At 43.9% G+C, this 20,346-nt stretch overlaps 1 long non-coding RNA gene and 1 pseudogene across 1 annotated transcript in view; both read right to left on the reverse strand.

Moving 5' to 3' along the window:
* Nucleotides 1–20,346, reverse strand: part of LOC148109146 (uncharacterized) — a 523,556-nt gene that overhangs the window by 79,474 nt on the left and 423,736 nt on the right. The window lies entirely within an intron of this gene.
* On the reverse strand, nt 15,081–17,224 carry LOC123794921 (phenylalanine--tRNA ligase beta subunit pseudogene; annotated as a pseudogene).

A 20,346-nucleotide genomic window follows, 5' to 3' on the forward strand; every position in this document is an offset into this window, starting at 1 on the left:
GGCACCCCTGGGCTTCCATTTCTTGATCTGGGAAATAGAGGGGGTTGGACTAAATCTCCAAGAGGTCTTATAGCTAAGCGTTCTATGTTTACTAAGCTGGAGGAATCCTTGACTTGCCTCTCCTACCCTCTGTGACATCCTTGGATGCAGAGATCATATCCATTTACCTTTATATCCACAGTGCCCACCACGACCCTGGGGCTCACAAAAATATCTGATTTCATCACGAACATGGCAGCTAGGCACACAGACTCCCCTCTTTTACTGGTGTCAGGGTCTTTGGACTGTAGGGCTGCTCTTAACAATTTGACCATCCCAGCTCAAGCTTCTCTAAAGGAGACTGCTTCCCTGAAGCTGCTGCGCAGCGACAGCCATGGGTGGCAGCTAACGTGCCCCCGCACAGCCTCAGGTGGCTGGATACAGACGGACACCTGTTCCTATGGCAGCTAAGCCAAAGGCTGTATGTTTTCGAATGAATTTAGCATTTACATTGATAAACTGAGTAAAGCAGATTGACCTTCTTAATGTGGGTAGGCCTTATCCAATCAGCTGAAGGCCTGAACTGAACTAAAAGGTAGAGAAAGAGGAAAGTCCTTTCATCTGACTGCTGAGAGCTGGGACATCATATTTTTCCTGCTTTTGGGCTTGAACCGAAACGTCAACTCTTCCTGTGTTTCCAGTGTGCTAATTGTAGGTCTTGAGGGGCGCCAGGGTGCCACAGCGGTTAAGCGTCTGCCTTCAGCTCAGGGCGTGATCCCGGCGTTGCAGGATCGAGCCCCACATCAGGCTCCTCTGCTGTGAGCCTGCTTCTTCCTCTCCCACTCCCCCTGATTGTGTTCCCTCTCTCGCTGGCTGTCTCTATCTCTGTCAAATAAATAAATAAATCTTAAAAAAAAAAAATTGTAGGTCTTGAAACCTAGCATCTATAATCGTGTGACTCAATTCCTTATAATAAATCATACATATTTAAAATCCTATGTATATATATTCTCTATCTATAGATAGAATAAATACCCGATCTATATATAGCCAGATACCCTATCTACACCTATAGCCTATCTGTATCTACATCCTGTTCTATCTCTCTGCACATCCTATGGTTCTGTATCTCTGGAGAACCCTAACTCAGGCAGTCAGATTGCTCGTCAACGATCTGAACTAGGAGCTATGAAGGGCATGATGTAGCTAGAAGCAGGAGCTAAAAGTGAAAGGAAGCAGACGGAAAGGTGAGGATGAACCAGGGCCATGAAGAAGAGTCACACCCTTGAGGGGTTGCAGCAAGTCCGAGTTCAAGGGGCAGCAGGAGCGGAGACGCTGCCATGTCTGGCAGGGGAGACCAGAGGGCTCCAGAGAAGCAGGGGGAGGGGGATGCCCCTTCTCAGCCGTGCTCAGCCCTGACAGCACCCTGGCTCAGTCCTTCCGGCACATCTGCTTTTACTGACAATGCTGCAACACTCAGTGACTTGTAACTACAGAGGCTGACCACAACGGAGGCTTAAAGTCTGTTGGAAAAGATTAGGGTGAAGAAAGGAGAGGACAGAGTAAAAAGAGAAAAAAAGAAAGGGGGAAGAAAAGCATGGGGGAAAATGAAGAAGAAGAATGGGAAGGGCAAGGTAGGGGCAGTTCGATCTGATGGGGAAGCGGTCAGGCCGAGGGCCAGTTGCTCTCAGGTTTCTAGCGGTCCTCAACCACTACAATCAAGATAAGAGGACTCTCCTCTCCATTTCTTGTTCTTTACTTAATAAATAAATAAATAAGACAAACCTGCTTATTTCCTCCCCGGAGAATTGAATGCGATCAGTTCTGGCCATAAAGCCCCCTGGAGAAATTCACGGTGTTCAGGAAACATTAAGCGGCTGAAAGAAAGATGGTTTCTAAATCTCAGAGGAAGAAGCTTCGCAATGAAGTCTTGGACCTAATCATTTTATCCCTTCCCTCGGCCTGGTCACACTGCCAATTCCCCCAGCAGTAGCAATCACTCACAAAGGAAGAATCTCAGAGCCCAGGCGCGGATTCTAACCCACAATCAAATGGAAGCCCAAGTTCTCCGTTCATACAATTTCTGGTAAACACTGTCAATTTTTAGACTTCCAAATGGGGAGTATATTTTTATTCATTTTAAGTTATGCTCTCTTTCATTTTCTTGGAAAATGGGACAACGGGGACAATCCGAGGGGTTTGATTTTCAGTACTTATTTATATCTTTCAACATACATATATACCTGTCAAGACATAAAGACCTGTGCTTTGATGTTGAGACAAAGGAAGCACCATTCCCCACAGGTCCCAAATGGAATATTCAAAGGCTTGGGCTGTGGGGACATCCTTGCTTTCAAGCTATATCACAGATTAAAGGCAGAATTGGCTCAGACTTTAGCTGGGAGAGAGCATTAGCAAATGAATGAATTATTCTCTGTTTACAAAACAAATGAGCTTTCTATTGGCGGGCTAGCAGTAGTCTTCCATTGCAGACCATTAATAAATGAAACTCTATTTGGATTTTACAGGCATATTTGCCATCAGTGTCACACCAGTGGGCAGACTGGTGGTGTGGAAAGAGTCAGGCTTTGGAGTCAGAGAGCCAGAGATTCTAATACTTGGCTCTAGCATTTACTGAGCGTGTGGCCTCTAGTCAGCTTGTTTATCCCCTCTGAGCTTCTCTTTTAACATCTGATAAACCGAAGTCACAGAATCTAATGCCTACAGTTTTTATAAATAAAATCACCGGTGCAAAGTGAGTGGCACCATGCCTGACACCTGGTAGGCGTTCAATAAATCTTCCTTCCTTCTAAAAAGAAACTTCGCAATTTAAACAACTAAGAGCCAGGGATAGCCCTGCCCTAGGCAACATAATATTTCACCACTGCAACTGGATTACAAGCAAAGGGGTAATTCAGGAAGTTGCTGACCTGTGTTCCCCGGGGCCAGAACAGCATGTTGGTTTCATAAAGAGAATGAGAGGTGATCCCTTTCAGCAGCTTGCTCCACCTAAGTCAGGAGCAAGTTCACCTGGGTCTCTGGCCTTCTGCCCTCTCCAGAAGTAGGTCTTAGGCTGTCCATACCTAACCTGACAGGCATACAGAAAGCCCCCAATCTTGCTCTGTACTACAAAACATAGCTAACTACCTCATTTCCAGGAATCGAAGCCTGGCCTGACTGGTGGATGGAAATGTGCCTACTGCTCTTAACTTCAGCTGAACCCCTGGATACAGTCCCTGACCTGATGACAAATGCCGGCTCCTAGCACTGGACATAGCTGGCCCACCTGATGAAACAGCAGGTAGGAAATAAGTCATGGGCCTTGGAAATGGGAGGAAAAGATCTCAATCCTTGCCTAGGTCTATGATTTGAAATCTGAGTTTTCACATCTATAAAATGAGTATAGCTGGACCTACATCCTAGGAAAGCTGGATTTGCAAATAATGTAGGTATTAGGTATCTGGGACTTGGTAGACCATTTATCTACATGCTTTTCCATTATGCTTATCCATATCCCTTCCCATTGCGGTCCAGTTTATAAAACATTTTAATCGTCAAGTACTTGTTATCCCAACTCTGTAAATAAGATAAAATTCCTTTTCCTCCATATTTTTAGTGATAGAAACTAAAGTGCAGTGAAGCTCTGGTATGTTCTCAAGTGGCATTTAGCAAGTGGCAGTGCTGGGATGTGAACCCTGGTCTTCCAGTTCTAGAAGTCCAATTCTTTTATACCTAATTCGAGAAGTGAGACTGGCAAGTGCCTCCACAAATTAGAGTCCTGGACAGGCATGTATAATGTTACAGCTATTGTCACTCTTAGAGAGTCCAACGTGCCCATTTTAGAAGTGGAAAAATGGGGCTCACAGTGAGAAATAACTTGGCCTGGGTCACACCACTGTCGGAGGCAAAGCTACAGTGAGAGTGCGTCTTTGCCCCTCTTCTGACTCCCAGGTCGGACTGTTGGCTCCTGAGCTGAAGTTACAGATGGGTATGCGCAGGCTGATTCAGGCAGCTCTGTTTCACATTCACTCAGGGTTTGCTCTGATCCCCTCCCCACTGCCTTCTCTATCACTGCTACCTGTGGGTGTGATGTGCCTGGCCGCTCCCGACAGTTGAGTCTGCAACCCCTGCTTTACAGAACGGCATTTCTCACAGGAATAAACAGATTTTGAAAGCACTAGAATACAGTCCAACAAAGACTTGTGTCCTACTTCGATTTTTATTCATTGAACTTTATAGATTAAAAAAACTGAGACTCAGAGAAGTTTAGCAACTGGCCCTAAAACTCGTCTGGAAGGCAAAGCTGGAGCTCAGTCCCAGTGCCTCTGACCTCAGCTCTTTCCCCTGCCCCCCCCCCCCCCCCCCCCCCCCGCCAAGCTCACTGTGGTCAGAGCTGAGCAAATGCACAATGCGTGCCTTCGCTTTTCATTCAAATCCAGTGTAGAGCGACTCCAGGAAAGTTTGCCAAAAATCAGTTCCCTGGATGACCACTTGCAAAACAGGCAAACAAACACAAAAACAAAACCATTTCTCAAAATTACATGGAGCTTTAGTGTAAATATATAGAGAAAATCTTTCTTTATATAGAGTAAATCTTTTCTTCCTTCCTTCCCTCCCTCCTTCTCTCCTTCCTTCCTCTTTCTTTCTTTCTTTCTTTCTCTCATCTCCTCCCTTTTCAAAAACGCTTTACTCTTCCGTGTGAAGTTTAGGTTAATCTTGTCAATCTTCCAGGCAAAGTCTTTTAGAACTTTGATTGGAATCACTTCGAATCTTTAGATTAACTATGGGGAGAAGTGGTATCTTTAAAGCACTGAGTGTTCCTATCCATGAATAGAGTATCATAGTTTCCATTCGTTCAGGTTTTCTTTTGTGCTTTTTAATAGAGGGGTGTATGCCTCTGTGTGTGTGTGTGTGTGTGTGTCTCACAAAAAATTCACTCAACAAGAATTTATTGAGCATGTGGTATATTCAAGGCCAAAACGGGCCCATCCTCCCATCCTGTGTGAATAAGATTTTCTATTTTTCTCAACTTTAACCACATTGGTTATTCTCGTGCCAATTTCACAAGTGGCTCGCGAGTTTTCATTTTGTATTTCTAACATTTTAACTTGAAAATCACAGCATTTCTTACCTCTGACAATGCACAGGAGGGGAAAGTTTCCTGGGATTCATTCAGAACGTCTCCTTCCTGTTGGGTGGGTGGGTGTGTGGGTGTGTGTGTGTGTGGTCTGTGTTGTTTCGATTTCTCTGGGAATGGAAAAGCCATGGAAGCCCCAAACTCTCCAGACCTCACTGTGTGTCTTCCATCACCACGCTGCCACAGACAGAGCTCTGATCCTTAATATTGGCGGTACTGAATTCCGTTAATTAGCTATTTTTCTTTCTTAAACGCAAGCATCTGATTAGTGATTAGATCACACAGGCCTTACTTAAAGCAATTAAGAATAAATACTTTAGCTTTGTTCAACAAGGTAGGATCTAGGCGGCTTAATCATGTTGGGAAGAACAAAGAAACTTCAGAAAGAATACACTGGTTGTGGCTTACTTACCCTGTGACTTACTCTGCCACTGGCACCTAATCTGTAAAATAGCAGTGGGGTTTCAGAAATAAATGTTTCTTAAGGAGAATGCACAATGCTGGCTGGAAAACTGGGGCATCACCCAATTTCTTTGATGGATGCAGCAAATATGTATTGGGGGCTGACTTATACTCCAACACTGGGCTAGGGGCCACAATACAAGCACAAAGACAGTCATGGTCTTTGCCCTCATGCTCATGTAGTCTAGTGAGGAATACAGACAAATCAACACATGATTACTAAAAAGCTTGATTCATATGATAAAGAAAAGCACAGAGAAGGCACACGAGGTATAGGCGTTTAGGGGAGGGAGGTGTGGTGTAGGGAAGGACCCTGAAAGAGAGGATGGATAACTTCAGAACATAAAGGAAGGTTAGCATACGTAGAAGGTAAATAATAAAGTGAGGGTGGGATGTGGCAGGAGATAGGAGAGGAGAGGAGACAGGAACAGATCATGGAAGGAACAGGAAGCCATGTTGGGGAATTCGGACTCTAACCAGGGCAGAGTTAGCAATCATGGGAAATGCCATGAGCAGTTTTGCTGTTTGGAGAGCTCATGAAGGTCACAATGGGGAGAACGGACTGAGATTGACATGGGGAGGTGGGAAGTCTACTGACAAGGCTACTTCAGTAGTTCTAGGCCAAACATGAGGACAAGAGCACTAGGAATAGATGGAAAAGCGGAAGCTCAGGAAAGACGAGCAACCTGCCTTCTCCCACCCCTACTGAATGCCAAGGCAGGATTCTGAAACCGGTTCAAGAGGGCCCCCAAATCCTGTCATTTTTCCACTGCATCCAATTTCCCCGCTATGTGTAAAAGACAAACTTAGCATCGGGGGATTACGGAGTAGAGTGCGAAATGGACTGGAGGGACAACACACAGAAAGGGAAAGACCCACTTGAACCTGCACACAAAAGGGGACCTAGGGAAAGGAAGAGAAAGGAATTCATGTCTGCCGGCCACCATAGAAGGTTGTCTACCACGCTTCTTAAGGTGCATAAGAATTCCCTAGAGATCTTGTCAAGGTGCAGATTCTGATTCAGTAGGTTTGGGTTGGGGCCTGAGATTCTGCATTTTTAATGAGCTCCCAGGTGAAGCCCGTACTGCTGCTCCAGGTACCATAGTTTGAGAAGCAATGATGGAGAAATGGTTAGGAGCCCAGGGTTGAAGGCAGACTAGGAACTGAATCCTGGCATTGGCACTTATGAACAATGTGACCTTGTGGAATGTTTTAGTTCACAGGGCTGCGACAGCAGATTACCAAACCTGGGGGGCCCAAAACACACATCTGGAGGCTGAACGTCTCAAATCAAGGTATTAGCAGGGCTGTGCTCTTTCTGACAGCTCGGAGTGGGGGGGGGGGTACTTCCCTGCCTCTGCTAGTGCCTGGTACTTGCTGGCAAGCTCTGGGGTCCCTTGGCTCCCAGATGCATCACCCCAGTTTCATGGCTGTCTTTGTGTTCTGTATCTTCACATTGTCTAGCCTCTGGCAGTGTCTGTCTCTTGGTCCAAATATCCCCTTTTCTTAAGAATGCCAGTCATGTTGGATTAGGGTCCACCCTAATGACCATTTAAACTTGATTATTTCTATAAAGACTCTATTTCCAACTAAAGTCCTATGCTAAGGTACTGGCGATCAATATGCCTTTTTTTGCCAGGAGGGTGCATAGTTAACCCATAATAGGCAAGTTATTTTACCTCTCTGAGCCTCAGTTTCTTTATCTGTATAATAGGGATAATAATTCCTACTTTATTTTTTTAAAGATTTCATTTGTTTATTTGAGAGAGAGAGTGAGTGAGCACAAGCAGTGGGGGAGAGGCAGAGGAAGAGGGAGAAGCAGACTCCCTACTGAGTCGGGAGCCTGACGCAGGGCCTGATCCCAGGACCCTGAGATCATGACCTGAGCCAAAGTCAGATCCTTAACCAACTGAGCCACCCAGGCTCCCCAATAATTCGTACCTTATAAAGTTAAGCTAAATGACTAATAAGGACAGAGTGTCAGCATACAGGAAGTATTACTCAGCACTAGGCATTTAAAATCCATCTCATTTAACTATGGCCACCATCTGCCCTGTGACGCCACATCATCATTCCCACCGGATATCAGAAGAGACTGAGACTCAACAAGGACAAGAAACCTGCCCAAAGTCACACCATTATTAAGATTTAAAACCCAGTTTTCTCCAAAGCCCATGATGTTTATTCTCACTCCAACGAGGCTGACTGGGGGTACTGGCGGTGGAGGCGGAGTTAAAAACTATTTCCTGCAGAGGCAACAGCAGAGAAAGATGATTATTATTTTTATTTAATCGTGGAGGGACATGTGCCGAATACAGATTCTGGTTTCAAAGTGCCCAGAATCACAGATGAAGTGTTCAGACAGTGCAGGGATTAGAGGAAGGAGGGGGCAAAGGACAGATGATATATGAAGTCCAGTGGCTGAATCATGTTCAACAGTTTTTGTCATCCTTTTTCACACTGGCAAGTCTGCATTGGCATTTTTTTTAATAGGCCACAGAAATTCACAATCAAAATTTCAAAGCTAAAAATACCTCCATGCCATCCTGGAAAATATTAAACAAAACAAAACAAAACACCTGAGTGCTTTCCAGCCAACAAAGAGAGAAATGTGTAGGCTGTGATGAGTAATTGAACCTACTTTTGTCTGTTTGCAATAAACATTTGCAAAACACATTATCCTTTTGACATTTCTGTGAGGATTGCTCATACTCTATTTTCTGCAAAATGCCTCCCATTCTTACTAGGTTCCCGTAATTACCTCTTTGGAAGAAGACCATCTCAGCCCTTCAGAGACATTATCAATTTTCAACAGTTGATTCCTAATTTTTGTTGATGCTGCTGTTATACTGAGCTATCTCTTGAGGGCAGAGAACCAATGCCGTCCTAAGCTACAGATAGATATGGATAGCCTGAGAGCTAGCCAGAAGAGTGATGGGGATGGAAAAGCAGGTGGCAGTTTGATGATATTCCTTCTGTATTTGTCAGTCCTATGGTCCCTGCAAGGCCCAGCAGCAAGGGAGCTACAGTGTCTAGGTTCTTTTTTTTTTTTTTTTTAAGATTTTATTTATTTGTATGCCAGAGAAAGAGCGAGAGAGAGAGAGAGAGAGAGAGAGAGTGCATGCACAATCAGGGGAAGCAGCAGGCAGAGGGAGAAGCAGGCTCCCCACTGAGCAGGAAGCCCCAGGACCCTGGGATCATGACCTGAGCTAAAGGCAGACACTCAACCGACTGAGCCACCCAAGTGCCCCCAGTGCCTGGGTTCTGATCCTCTGTCATTTTCAAGCTGTGTGGCCTTAAGAAAGTTGCTTGAACATTCTGTGCCTAAATTTCCTTATCTACAAAACTGGGATAAAAACAGTACCTATTTCACAGAATTATGAGGATCGAAGAAGTTAATATGTATAAGGAGCTTAATTATGTGCATCTTACAGCATGTCCTCAATAAGTAGTAAGTATGATTATGATTATGCTTATTTGGCATGAAGAATGATACCCTGGAAGTCAGAAGATGTTGTCACTTATGGAGTGTGGAATCTCCTGGCTTTCACTGGCAAAACGGACCTATATAGTGTTCACATCATGCACAGTATTACAGGGCACAGTAATGAGTCTGTAGGTGTTTTATTCTGTTTTGTTTTTCTCTAATTGTAATGCCACTGGGCTGCTTTTTAGCAGGGTAGTTAAATGATCAGATTAGCATTTTACAAAGTTATTCCAACTACTCTTTGGAGAGTAGACTGGGGGCAAAGGTGATGCTAAGAAACCAGGCAGGTGAGGCATTTATAAGGGCATTGACCATGGTGGTAGGGGGAGGAGATGGTGCGAAGCGGATTCAACCTGTGAACTGCAGGCAGCTCCCTAGGACCCGGTTGCAGAGGGGGGAAAGTAAGGATAGTGCCAGGGCTTCAGAACAAGTGCACAGAACAACTCAGGTTGTCACCAAAAGGTACGCAGGTATCTATGAATACCAAGAAGGCAAAGGCAGGAAGAACAACAACAAAAGGGAATGGAAATGTCTGGATGGAAAAGAAGAGAGGAAAGAAGAAGACCAGAAGCTCAGAGTTGTGGAGAACCTATGCTTTCCATGGGGGTCTACAGCACTGTGGGCTGACGGGGCAGCACGGTCAAGGCCTGGCAGAGGAGGACGCTGCCATATTTGAGGAACGCTGTGCTGCTCACTTCTGCACGGGAACCGTACAGCTTTGAACTGGTGCTTAGCCACATTATGCAGGTGTGGCCTTACCATCAAGATACACGGTAAAGCCCTCCAGCACAGAAATAACTTCTTTTGTATCCTCATGTGTATTTAGTGCAGTCCCATGGATACAAGAGAGTTCCCGGTAAATACTCCTTGAATTTAGAAAGTTATTGAGTAAAAGATAAAACATTTATTCATCAGCAACATTTCTGAGAGCCTGTGTTAGGCTTTGGGAAGACAGAAGATGAATGAGGGATGGACACTGACCTTTTCTACCCACCTTTCTTTTGCTTCTTGCTTCTCCCCCACCTCTTTCTGTCTCTACTTGTCTGTCTCATACACACACACACACACACACGTGTGCACACATACATACCCCTCATACTGCACCAAAAAGGGGAACCAGCAACTGGGAGTCCAATACTAAATATTTGCACAGTAGAATATAGGCCTGTGCACCGTGTCTCTCATCCTCCTTAGACCGACAATGGCATGCCTTCCTCATGGTAAAGTACACAAAAGCAAGCTCAGCTCTACAATCCAGTTTGAAGCCTCTGCCGGCACCACACCTGCTTACATCTCATTGGCCAATACATGTCACAAGGCAGAATCCAAAGCCAAGGTGCAGGCACGTCAAATCTGCCCCCAGCAAAAGCTGCAGAATTACCTAAACGGTAGAGGTACCAGGGCAGACCTAGCACCATGGTTATCTTGGACAAGTCCATTCCATTCTCTGGGTATCCTCACCTCTGTAAATGGCTTGGATCCAATCCATGTGTCCTACAGGGGAAATCTAGCTCTCCAGTAGCACACAAAATGAATATAGATGGCACATGAAATTTAGTCAATTCTTGGACGTGGTATTAACTAATAGTGAGCACAGAAAGTGATGATGTTTCACTTTTGAATTTGCTTTCAATATTGCCAACTAGATCAAGGAGAAAGTCCAAGTTAGTGCCTGTGACAAGCCCAAAACCTTTGCTGACTTCCCCTTCTAACAATGAGCTAGCAGACCACAGCACCAAGTGAGGATTTCCAGAGTATGTTGTTTTCATTTTATTTATTTTTGACTATAGTATATTTATAGCAAGTGATGCCAGATTTCATTTAGTTATATAAAGTTTCTTTTAAAATACATGTATTTACATCTCCAAAGGCAAGAGAAACAAAAGAAAAAATGAACTTGTGGGACTTCATCAAGATAAAAAGCTTCTGCACAGGCAAGGAAACAGTCAAAAAAACTAAGAGGCAGCCCACGGAATGGGAGAAGATATTTGCAAATGACACTACGGATAAAAGACTAGTATCCAAGATCTACAAAGAACTCAAAATCAATACACGTGAAACAAATAATCAAATCAAAAAATGGGCAGAAGATATGAACAGACACTTTTCCAATGAAGACATACAAATGGCTAACAGACACATGAAAAAATGTTCAAAATCATTAGCCATCTGGGAAATTCAAATCAAAACCACACTGAGATACCACCTTACATCAGTTAGAATGGCAAAAATGGACAAGGCAGGAAACAACAAATGTTGGACAGGATGTGGAGAAAGGGGATCCCTCTTACACTGTTGGTGGGAATGCAAGTTGGTACAGCCACTTCGGAAAACAGTGTGGAGGTCCCTCAAAAACTTAAAAATTGAGCTACCCTATGATCCAGCAATTGCACTACTGGGTATTTACCCCAAAGATACAGATGCAGTGAAGAGAAGGGCCATATGCACCCATATGCAATGTTCACAGCATTATTGTCCACAACAGCTAAATTGTGGAAGGAGCCGAGATGCCTTTCAACGGATGACTGGATTAAGAAGATGTGGTCCATTTATACAATGGAATATTATTCAGCCATCAGAAAGAACAATTACACAACATTTGCAGCAACATGGACGGGACTGGAGGAGATTATGCTAAGTGAAATAAGTCAAGCAGAGAAAGACAATTATCATATGGTTTCTCTCATCTATAGAACATAAGAAATAGGAAGATCGGTAGGAGAAGGAAGGGAAGAATGAGGGGGGGTAAACAGAAGGGGGAATGAACCATGAAAGACTGTGGACTCTGGGAAACAAACTGAGGGTTTCAGAGGGGAGAGGGGTGGGGGATTGGGATAGGCCGGTGATGATATTAAGGAGGGCACATACTGCATGGAACACTGGGTGTTATACGCAAATAATGAATCATGGAACACTGCATCAAAAACTGGGGATGTACTGTATGGTGATTAATATAACAAAATAAAAATTATTAAAAAAATACATGTATTTAAATAAAAACGTGAGCCAATTTAAAGAAAATACAAAGTAAGGGGCGCCTGGGTAGCGCAGTCATTAAGCGTTTGCCTTCGGCTCAGGGCGTGATCCCGGCGTTCCGGGATTGAGTCCCACATCGGGCTCCTCCGCTGGGAGCCTGCTTCTTCCTCTCCCACTCCCCTGCTGTGCTCCCTCTCTCGCTGGCTGTCTCTCTGTCACATAAATAAATAAAATTTTTGAAAAAAAAAGAAAATACAAAGTAAATTATTGGTGAGAGAGAGCAAAAAATCATGGCTATGGGCTTGAATAACTGAAGCTTGGGAAATTCTGGATTTGACCATCTTTATGGTTCCAAGATCCTGTGATCACTGCCAACTTCATTGTTCCAGCTGTGGTCTCTACTTCCACCCCAAGGCTTTCTCAGAGGAAGACAAGCAGCCTTCTCTTCTGAAGGCTTCTACGACCCTCCGATTCCCTCTCCCCTCGATATTTGAGCGTCCCAGCTGCCAATATGACTACCCAGCCAGATGTATTTGATTGACATGCTCATCCCTGCACAATGGGCCAGAGTCAGTCATCCTGCGGCTGTCCCTGCCCTTGGCATTGTGACGCATGGGCCCAGATTCCAAATGTCATGTCACATCTCATGGCATCAAAGCACCCTTGAGAGCAGGAAACCCTAACATATGGCTGAAATGCCTTCAAAAAGACTCCCCAGACAGCCCGGGAGATGCACAGAGCCCTGTCGGTGGTGATGGGTTGCAACATATGCTTAGCAAAAAACGCCAAAGGGAAGAGAAGTTCCCGCGCCCACCGAGACCACAGAGTGCTGGTTCAAATGCTGGGTATCAGCTGCCTTAGACAGAGTGCCATTTGCTTTTGCAAAATGTCTGTTAAATCCCTGATCTCAATGCTTAGTATCCTGGACTTTTAAAGGTAGTGATGGAAAACTTTTTATTTACATTGAATATTGCATTACAAAGCAGATGAATGGGGAAAGGTCATTTTCTCTCAATAGTGGACAGTCACTCCCTCTGGTCCAGGAATTCCTAACCTGCATTTTCTGGATCCTTCAGAAGCACACAGCTGGTCTTAAAGAGGCACGTGAACATTCCAAAATTACCTGCGAACATTTTGTGTGAGGAACACATACGGTTTTCTGTGGAGAAAAGGTTTAAAACCTTAGTTCGGAATTTCAAAATGGTCCATGTCTCATTAGAAACCACAGGTCTAATAGTGCTCCTTAGAGAGAATGTGTGGGGCAGAAAAATGTCAAACCAAAACAAAACACAATTAAACTGGGCAGGAATGTAAGGTAACAAGGACTTTTCCATCATAATAATATTAAGAAAAATATTTGCTATTTACCATCACCATAATTCCAAAAGGGTTATTTCAGTGCAGCAGGACATGAAAAAACATTTCAGGAAGGCCATAAACTCAGATTAAAAACATAAATTGAGCTTTGTTTAAAAAAATGACTACATTGTCCATTTTCATTTCACTGGTGGCCAGTACCAATCTGTGGACCAGGATTTGGGAAGCCCTGATTTCAGAGTGGGAAATTCCTACTCAGCATGCAAATCTTTGGAAAACTAGGGACTTCTTTGGGATTTCCCACAGCTGAGTTCATGGCGCCACTCCCTCACCCCACCCTCACCCCACCCTGTCTCTGATCCTGGACCTCCTGAAGAGAAGTCCTTTATCTTTGACTCCACTACACTGTGACACCTGCTACTACACCCCAAGGCAAGGATGGTGAGTTGAATGTAGCAACTTATCCCAATAGCTATTCACTACACCCCTCCTGCCGACCTTGCTGTGAACTAGGCATCAGGTATGCAGAGGAGCCAGGTACCATCCCTTCCTCAAAGGGCTCACACTATGGTGGAGGGGATGATAGAAATGGTGTAAGTGGGGACCATTCCCCACTCCACTACTCTCTCCCCTGTTGTCCAAGGAGCAAAGGAAACAGTGTTTGATGCTCTCCAGGCTGTATCACGTAATCCATGTTTTGATTCAATGTGGGGAACCCCAAATAAGACTGAATGATTGAATTCTTTTCCCCAAAGGAATTTAAAGTGCCTCTTCCCTTTATATATATTTTTTAAGATTTTATTTATTTATTTGACAGAGAAAGCGAGAGAGCACAAGCAAGGGGAACAGGGGGAACAACAGAGGGAGAGGGAGAAGCAGGCTCCCCGCCGAATAGGCAACCCGATGCAGGGCTTGATCCCAGGACCATAAGATCATGACCTGAGCCAAAGGCAGACGCTTAACCATCTGAGCCACCCAGGCGCCCCAAAAGTGCCTCTTCCCTTTAGAAGCATGTGACAGAGAATACAGAATGGAGGGGTCAGAAAAACACTCTGAATGCAGCCAGGAAGTTTGCAGACACCTCACTGTAGGGAGTCAAGCCTCTTTAGCCATGTAATAGTAATTCCAGTTCTTAAAGTAGGTTTAAAATGTTTGCCTCTGCAAAGGCTGGGCTCCACTGTCTCTTGCACTAAGAGCCCAAAGGAAGCAACCGGTGTCAGAGCACACAATGACAAGGAATGGCATGAGACAAAGGGAGGCAGCCAGCAGAATCTGGAGGAGAGACATCCATCCACCAAAATAGAAATGGTTCTCCTGATCACAGGGCCAAAGTGGGGAAACTGGCAGCTCATTTCAAAATCCACTGAGCAGTATGCAGACTTGGAGACGATTTTACAAGGGCTTTCACTCTCCCCCCACTCCTACTGCTTTCTACTTTATTTTTTATTGTATTTATTTTTTAAAATAGTTGTTTATTTATTTGAGAGAGAGAGAGAGAGCTCACGAGCACAAATGGGGAGGGGGCAGAGGGAGAGAATCTTCAAGCAGACTCCCCACTCAGTGCAGAGCCCCACTCGGGTCTCAGTCTCACGACCCATGAGATCAGGACCTGAGCTGAAACCAACAGTCGGACTCTCAACCAACTGAGCCACCCAGGTGCCCCTCCTACTGCTTTCTACTTCATTAAACATTAAAACACAAATGAATGTGCCCTGTGGGGACGACTAGAGGACACCAAGGGAGGAGAAGAGCACACTCATGAAGAGAATCAACAGCAGGGACTCATCTTCACCAAAAGGGCTTGATACTGATTTCCAGGGAGGAGCAGGACATGGTCAGCTCAAATTTGGTGATGGCATCAGGATGAAGGATCAACCCCAAACTTCCTGATGCTTTGACCCTTGACAAAGATCTCGACATATCACCCAGGAGAAGGGCCTTCAGATGCTTTGATCACATATTCCCCCCCTTCTTTTCACCAGGAGGCACCTTAAGCAGCTGTGTAATTCTGTCCAGACCCCATAGATTATCTCTAACTAAGGATCCTTACTGTAATTAACAGCACAGAGATGCATGTAGGTCTCTGCTAGAATCTTGTACTACAGTGTCAGAGATTTCAGTTTCAGAGGAAGGTGCATCTTACTCTTTGTGGCTATGATCTTTAGGAGGCCAGGAAGAAGAGTAATGAGTGCTACCTGAAATGCAGCGGCTTTAGGGTCACTAACATGAACTACCTCTGCTGCAGCGAGATGTCCAAACCAAGTTTATCAGCAGTATCTTCTTGGAGGCACAGAGGAAAGGCAAGTGCTTCAGTGCCTCCAGTAGCTACCAGGTCATGTCTTAGAAGTCCTGTGAGCTTTATTAAGAGGAAATTGATTAGCTACAGTGTATGTTTCTGGGAGAGCCACCTGAATGTTATTATATCCATAAGCAATAGTTACATCTTTTATAATATCACATGCATGGAAAATGTCAGCTCCGGTCACAGAGATTTCAATCTCAATCGGATTCCCCTCATCTATGACTTCTAACTTTAAACACATCTTGGTCAGAAGCTTGGCAAGATTTTCTGGAGTTGCTCTGGTTCCAACTTTTTCTTAATTAGATCAGATATCACCATCTCCTTTCGTTAAGCCAGTTCTGAAAAGGTATGTGATTTTCCATTAGGAAAAACCAGCTCAGCTGCTTCAATTGTGAATTGATTCTCATAATATTCACTGAACATGGTGACAATAACATCGAGAACTATTTTTGCCTTACTAAAGTCAGTTCCTGTGCATTCACAGAATACATTTCTAGATTTTCACTGATGATAGGAAGCCTTAAAATGATGGCACCAATTGCTATCATAGGTAACTGGGCATAGGGGTTTATTTTCAGCGATATGTGATGTTCAAGGAGCACATGTCCAGGCTCAACACTCACACCACCCAACACCAGGCATTTAGGAGATGCTATACCGACAAACGAACTATGAAGAAGAAATTTTCATCAAAGAGCGATAACAATAATTTTTTCCCAGGGAAAATTTTTCCCAGACTTTGGAGGACACATTTTATTGTGAAGGGAGGACGTGGGGACAAAGTCCCCAGGGTAAATATATAAAAGAGATTCTCCAGCTTTAGTTTTAGACAGAGAACCAGAATAAACTCAACAACTGGTCCATTTTATTTCCTGGAGCAAGATCTGTGAATCCAACATTTCAAGCCCTAGATGACAACTTTAATACTATTCCCAAGTTCAAAGGTTTCAGTTTTTTATTTGTGGTTTCTAAAGCCCTGGGCTTTTGAGCCTTGGTTTTGTAAGGACTAGACTCAGGCCTCTGAGGAGTGTGAAAGCAGATTCCATTTCCACTCAGATGAAAGCCTCATGTGACAGCATCTCCAGGGGTAACTTAATTTTCTCCTAAACCCTCTCCAGTCAGGCTTTTCCCCCCTCCACCAGACCAAAAGCAGCTTTTGTCAAGGTCATCAGTGACCTCCATGTTGCTAACCCAACACTCAGTTCTCAGTCCTTACTGATTGTCAGCATCACGCAGCACAAGTGGTCACCCTCCTCCATGAAGCACATTCTTTACCTGACTCCCAGGATGCTCCTTTTCCTTGGTGTTCCTTTTTTCCCCTGCTACTCCTTCTTAGTCTCATTTGCTGACCCCTCCTGTCTCCTCAATCTCTCAAGATCAGAGCTGCCCAGGCTTCCACCCATGAACATGTTTCCTTCTCTACCAAAACTTCCTCTGGAAGTGATCTCAGCCAGTTTTACCATTTATATACATAGTCTATGGGGTGAAAACTTCCAAACGTAGTTAACTCTACCTTCAAAATATAGCCTAACCTCTTTTCATCAGCCCTTAACACTACCGCCATCATCTCTTGCCTGGATTTTTGCAACAATAATTTTTGTCCACCCTTGCCCCCTTATCGTTGATTTTTCACCCAGTAGTCAGAGTAAACTTTTTAAGACACAAGGCAGAAAAAAATCATTGCTTCCTGCCTCTATCCTGTGGTTACTTGTCCCAGAGTGAAAACCAAAGTCTCCATTGAACTTCTCACCTGCTATCTTGCCATTCTGTTTTCTAGCTCAGCCTACTCCAGACACACTGGTTTCCACCTCTTCCTCACACAGGTCAAGTACGACTGAACTTCAAGGCTTTCACATTTGCCATTCCCTCTGCCAACAGTGCTCTTCTCCTAGATACTGCAGTCTCGCTCCTATATTTCCTTCAGGTCTCTGTTCAAAAGTCACCTTGTCAACAAGGCTTCCCTGGACCACCTGTATTTTATAGCAGCTCCCCTCCATCCTCTGTACTCTCACGACACCCCTTGTCTCTACAGCAGTTATCACGATTTTACAAACCATCCAAGTGCTCTTCTGTCATCCTTATGTAAACTCCATAATTAACTGGCATTTTGCTTATTTGGTTTACTGTTTTTTTTCTACCACCTCAAATGGTTTTTGGCACATAGTGGCTACTCAGTAAATAGTTAATGAATGAAAGAACCAAATGAGCAAATCTTGTCCAACGGTCTACAGTCGAATTCAGGGAGCAATGTACTTAAAGCCACCACGAAGGAAGGAAGCTTCTGTTCCTCACACTCAACTGCTTGAGAATCGAAGCTGCCATGATTCTTCCATCCACACTCGAAGCTCCCTAAAGGGTTTGATTTCTTACAAAAATATTAAAAGCAAGTCATATCTTATGTAATAGGGCAGAGAAGTTAAGAGTTGAGGTCCTAGAGCTAGGCTGCCCAGCTCTATTTCTTACTTGCTATGTGTCCTTAGGCAAGTAACTGAACTTCTCTGTTTCTCAGATTCCTTCTCCGCAAAAAGGTGATAATGGGAGTACCTACCTGGTAAAGTTACTGTAAGGATTGAAGAAGACATACTGCACTTAAGGTACCTAGAAAGGGACCTGGTACATTGTAAGTACTTAAGTGTTAGCTCATGCTAGTTCAGTAAGAACGTATTATCCAGATAACATTCTTTTTTGTTCTCTAAGAAGCTTTTTTAGGGGGAGTTACATAAATACCACATATTCATATATTCATATATACATGTATAGTGTGTATATAGGCATATGGATACAGTGTGCATACACATGTATATGTGATGTATTAGTTACATAGTTATATGTGATAGATATACACACATGTAAATATATGTATGTATTTATGTATCTAAATATTGACTGATTTTTTTTCCTGTGTCCAGGTTCTTACATTCCACATAAACCATGAAGCAGATATCAGCACTTTTCTCTTCCCAAATATGATCTACTTCACCAAATCTTAACGAGCTGTATATATTTTACTTAATATTTATAGGGGTCTTGGAAGAGAGGGCTTATATTGCTTATTATGACAAAATGTAAAAGATCTTCCTTGGATATTTCTCTTCTCCACCAGAATTGCTCTTTCACCACACCATCAACCAGGCTTCTCTTTTTCACATCCCCACACAGTTCCCTGCTATCTCCTCTAGGATGACGTGGCCCCATCAACTGAGCCTATGTTGCCCTTCACCCACCCACAGCCTTGATGTCTGCTCACCCCATTTTCTGCAAGAACTCCTTTGGGAGCTGTCTGTTATTTATACTTTACTCTTATATCCTTGACATCTAGCAGAGGGCTATGCTCTGTGGGCTACTAAGGGAATGAATACATGGAAGAATCTTATACATGAATAATCTTCTTTTATAGAGAGAAAAATTGAAGCAAGAGTGTCAAACGGCTTCTGAAACAGTCAAAAAGAGACCTGAGATTCTCCTGCCCTCCTCTGCTCCCATCCACCACAAAGACTACGCACATCCAGCTCCAGTCTTTCCATTCAACACCTGGAATGATTCTGACCTTCCTGTCTGCTCTGAAGATCACTGTGACACCAGGAGCCAGTCTTAGGCCATGCAGAGAGCAAGCTCTCTTAATAGCTGTGTCTTTTGTTTCATTTCCTACTGGGAAAAACTAATCAAACATGTAGGAAGCTTAAGAACATTCCAAGGCGATTTGATTGTTCACTGGTGGCCAGTTTCAAGAAATGCATACTGATGAATACAAACACCATTCCCCCTGCCTTCCTGGATGGGATCTGTCCAGCCTGAGCTAGGCCAGGGTCTGAGGGAAGGCAGCACAAGAAAGAGCTGCAGGAAACAAGCCCTTGTTTCCTCCTTTTATCCAGAAAACCAGGCCCAGTTGATAAGGACCTGGATGATTGTGACTCTCTTCTCTGTGATCTTTTCTTTCTTTTGTTGGGGGTGGGGGTGGGGGTGGGTCATAGTGAAGAATTACTTTGCACCAATGAGGGTAGAGAGTAAGTATCAACTCCTAAGGTTCTTGCTTAGGGGTATTTTGGGAAGGCCTTTTCCATCCTCATTCACATGGGGAAATTATGAGAAGCCTCAATACTCTGTTTAAGTGGCACATTGCAATGCCCTTTCCATATGCCCCAACAAGGCTGATCCTTTGCTCTTCATTGACAACCCCCATCTGTACATGCGTCCATATCCTGTCACTGCTCTCCACTTGCAGGCTGCCGGCCCTCACAGACAATGAGCTTCTTAAGGGCAGGATCACAGTATATCCAGCATACAATCAGTAGCCAATTAATGTGATTAAATACATAAACAAATGAAAAGCATAAGCAGGTTCAGATTACATCTCTGATCTAAATCCTTTTTTTTTTTTTTTTAAACTCACAACCCTGAGACCATGACTTGAGCTGAGATCAAGAGTTGGACACTTGACTGACTGCGCCACCCAGGCACCCCTATCTCAATACTATTTTAACATAGATATGCCTTGGTACACTAATGTAGACAGTAGACATGATAATCTCTTCACTGACCTCACAGGATTATTGAGATGATTAAATGAAATAATAGATACAAAAAGGCTTTATAAAGGTAAAATGGCATATGAATATAAAGAGTTACTGTTAAGGAATACCATACTTCACTTAACTTTGGATAACACAAAAATCAGTCTGGGAACTG

Source organism: Ursus americanus, chromosome 12 (genome assembly GCF_024610735.1).
Source record: "Ursus americanus isolate L20-20 chromosome 12, mUrsAme1.1.p, whole genome shotgun sequence".
In the NCBI taxonomy this organism is placed as follows: domain Eukaryota; kingdom Metazoa; phylum Chordata; class Mammalia; order Carnivora; family Ursidae; genus Ursus; species Ursus americanus.